The following is a 4,459-nucleotide window of genomic DNA, read 5'->3' as shown; positions in this document are numbered from 1 at the left end:
TCATCAGCCTAGACAAGTTAGGAGAATTACTTGCGTTGATCACAGCATTGAACGCGGATGTTTTGACTGTGTTCTGATCATGATCAAGAACTCTTAACTTCCCAATGAGTGAGCTTCTGGAAAGTGTTTCAAGGTTATTTTCTTCAACGATGGCATGTTTCTTAGAATCGTATCTAGTTGGTAGTGATCTGAGAATTTTCATCACAATGTCCTTTTCAGGAATAGTCTTACCCAATGAAAAGGATGCATTAAGAATTTCAGAAACTTTGTGGTTAAAATCATCAAATGAATTTTCATCAGCCATATAGAGGTTTTCCCAATCAGAATTTAGGTTTTGAAGCCTAGCTTCCTTTTCAGAGGTATTCCTTTCAAATACGGTTTCTAAAATATCCCAAGCATATTTAGACCGAGTGCACTTAGTCACATGGTGCTGAAGATCTGGGGTAATGGCATGTATGATAGCATTTAAGCCGTCAGAATTTTGCTTTGCAGCGAGAATCTCGTCAGGCTCATATCTACCAATATCCTTTGCAACAGTTACACCGTATACTGTAACCATTGGAGGATTATAGCCATTAACAACATAAACCCATGATTGAAAATCACGTGCTTGAAGAAACACACACATAGTAATTTTCCACCATAAGTAATTCGAGCCATCAAAGACTAGCGGTACGTTTATAGAGATAACACTTATGTCCATAGAGTCAGATTGCTACAAAGACATACTTATGAGGTCTTAGCGTGTTTGCCTGCTCTGATACCAATTGACAAAGCGGGGGTCTAACAACCACACCCAATATTTAGTTCGACAATCTGTATGGACTAACTCTAATATAATTCCAGGAGAATCAACTAGACAGTCAGACTCAATCAAGGAAAAACATCCAAGAGTTATATCTCAATTTCTCAATACAATCTGCAATCGAACAGATAGAAATTTGTGAGCCTGATTGATATGAGAAATAACTTGAACTGTATCAAAAACCAATATTCAAGTGTTAATCAATTTCAATCAACAACTAAAGGTCGAATTTACCAATTGATTGAACTACGCGCAACCTGTGATAGTTCAATTATATAAACAAATATAATGCGGAAAAGAAATAACACAGACACCAGAAGTTTTGTTAACGAGCTGACCGCGAATACAGAAAAACCCCGGGACCTAGTCCAGATTTGAACACCACAATATATTAAGCCGCTACAGACACTAGCCTACTACAAGTTAACTTCGGACCGGAATGTAGTTGAGCCCTAACCAAGTCTCACACCGATTAAGGTACAGTCGCGTTCCTTACGCCTATGAATCCCAGCAGGAATCTACGCACTTGATTCCCTTAGCTGATCTCACCCACAACTAAGAGTTGCTACGACCCAAATTCGAAGACTTTATAAACAAATCTGTCTCCCACAGGAAAGTCTATTCTGATAGATAAATCTGTCTCCCACAGAAATACCTACGAAGTTTTTGTTCCGTCTTTTGATAAATCAAGGTGAAGAGGAACCAATTGATAATCCGGTCTTATGTTCCCAAAGAACAACCTAGAAATATCAATCACCTTACAATAACTTAACTATATGGTAGTAGAACAAGTTATTGTGGAATCACAAAGAATAAGACGAAGAGCTTTGTGATTACTTTTTTATATCTACCTATCGGTGATAAATCTCGAGCCAATCTTAGAGAAGATAGTACTTAATACGATAGAACGAGTAAGATCATAACACGCAACTACAGAGAAAATAGTTGGGTCTGGCTTCAGAATCCCAATGAAGTCTTTAAGTCGTTAACCTATAATGTTTTTAGGAAAAACCTAGGTTAAAGGAGAATCGACTATAGTACACAACTAGTATCACACAGGAGGTGTGGGGATTAGGTTTCCCAGTTTCTAGAGTTCTCCCTTATATAGTCTTCAAATACGGGTTTGATAGCTTTGAAGCAAAGCAATCAATATTCACCGCTAGATGAAATCCCGATTTAAGATTCAAGCTAAGTTTGCTTAAAACCAAAGAAATATCTCTCTACTGTTAGATGGTCTTAGCTTGTTACACACAAATGAAATATACCTTCATTTAGATATGGGTAACCGTACCTAAACGTGTATATTGAGTTGACTCAACAATAGTTAACCGAAGTTAGCCATATGAACACTTTTCTATTAACCACATTCATCTAACACTTCTAGATCAAATGATAATCAAATGAATCTAATTGTGTTACTCATAGAGTTGTTCAATTGTTTATATTCTCATAGATGTATAGAAGACACAATTGAAACAAAATCGGATTCGATTCAAGAGAATCAATTCATGAACATTAAGCCACAGTTTGCAAAGATTGTATTCCTTCATTTATATATGTATTTGTTCATGAGTATGAAATCATACTTAACCGATTTTAGAACTTAAACCAACTTAGTTTGCAAAATACGCAAACTTAAGTTCCGAACTTTGGTCTTGTCCGACAGTTTGCAAACTGGTATGCATACTGTCATCTCGGACCTAACTCAGGTAGAACCGTTCGCATACTGGAATGCATACTTGGTTCTCGGGTTTAACAGTTAAAACCGTTCGAATACTGGTATGAAAACTTGGTTTCTGGACCTGAATCATACCACAATAGTTTGGATACTGGTATGCATACTGTGCTATATCCGGACAATGGTTAATTGTTCTAAACTCCCGTTTCAATCATTGAAACATCCTTAGAAGATGACAATAGTTGTCTCACATAAACTATTAGATTATAAGTAATTTTCAAGTGATCGAATGATCAATACGAAACATTTCGAGTCGACATCAAATGACTGTCTCACACAAATCATGTAAGATGTTTCAAGGCAATTTTCACATGATCATCTTTTGATTCATTATTTAGTTTCCAACAAATAAATTGCCTCCAAATAAACTCGTCAAGAATAATGATAAATGTATCTAAAGCAAAAAACTTCCAACACATATTTCGAGAAAGATACAAGCGAGTTAAACTCAGCTCGAAATATCAAATGTGTATAATGTAAAAGTCTATATAGCTGTACGACTTAGTCTCAATAGGAGATAAAATAGAATAGACTTTTGAGTGATAGATAAGTTTTAGTCTCCACATACCTTTTGTTGATGAAGTTACTCCTAGCTCTCCTCAACTACACATTCTATCCTAGTCCGAGACATAGCTATAAGTAGACTAGAAATCAAGACTTTTAGTCTTGATCACCTAAACTTGACAAACAAGCTTGAGATAACAACACTTGCGAGTTCGACCTAGCAGTGCTCTAACACTTGCTATAGTTTTCTATGCAAACTTAAGTATTTATTGACCAAGGATGTTTGGACACCAAGGAATTTCCAAAACCGAAAATATTCTCAAGATTTGCAACTAATGGAAAAATTCGGTTTTCATAATTCCAATAAATGCTTGTCCAATATCTCCGAAATCTCTCAATAGAAAGTCTCCAATTAGTTAATGCACATTACTAATTTTTATTCTCTAGATATATGCATTTAATTGCTGGTAATTAAAGCATATAAAACCAAAAACCTTAATTAAAAGATTCTCAACAGGATCACCTTGAGTACTAAGGAATATGTTTGAACAATAAATGATAAGAGTTACTGCTGGTGTTCAAAGTATGTTGACACCTTTTCACTGCAAATCCTTATTTCATATTTACATGGATTTGCGTTCTTAGAATCGGTTATACCACACTTCCAAACAAGTTTAGAACTGGTTCACATGTATTCCAAGACTACTATGTGATTCATCAAAAACCAAATCACATACATGGGTTTAATCGGTTCTACCAATCACTAGGATCAGTTATACCTAATTATGGAAATACTTGTGATCGATCAGACCAGTCACTAGGATGGGTTACACCAGTTACAAGGATCGGTTCCATGTACACATGGTATTACTTGTGATCGGTCACACCAGTTACGAGGACCGGTTACACCAATTACAAGGATCAATTACACATACTCATGATTGGTCATGCCAATTACTAGGATCGGTCACGCCAATTATTAGGATCGGTTACACCAATTACTATGATCGGTCACACCAATTACAAGGATCTATCATACGATCACATGGTGATTACTAAGGATCGGTTACACCAATTAATAACCAGTCATACCAAATCATAAGTCAGGCATTGTGATTAGTTATACCAAGATACATAGCATAAGTTAAGATCGGTTCTACCATCTCACACATATTGGTCATCCAAAGATTTTCCATGAATAGCCGGACCAATAATCCTAATGATTTCCCTTTCAATTCACAAAACAAGTTCATGAATGTACTTCCTTTAAACAAATGTAAAACATTGTTTCCTAGGATGAAATCTTTAGCGTAACCCATTCACATAATCTTAACAATATATACAAGATTATGTCGACGTCATATCTACGAAGTTCAAAAGATAAGTGTTATACTTCATAGTCTAATTCCCTA

Source organism: Papaver somniferum, unplaced genomic scaffold (assembly GCF_003573695.1).
Source record: "Papaver somniferum cultivar HN1 unplaced genomic scaffold, ASM357369v1 unplaced-scaffold_65, whole genome shotgun sequence".
Classification (NCBI taxonomy): Eukaryota; Viridiplantae; Streptophyta; class Magnoliopsida; order Ranunculales; family Papaveraceae; genus Papaver; species Papaver somniferum.
This window is presented reverse-complemented; position numbering follows the sequence as displayed.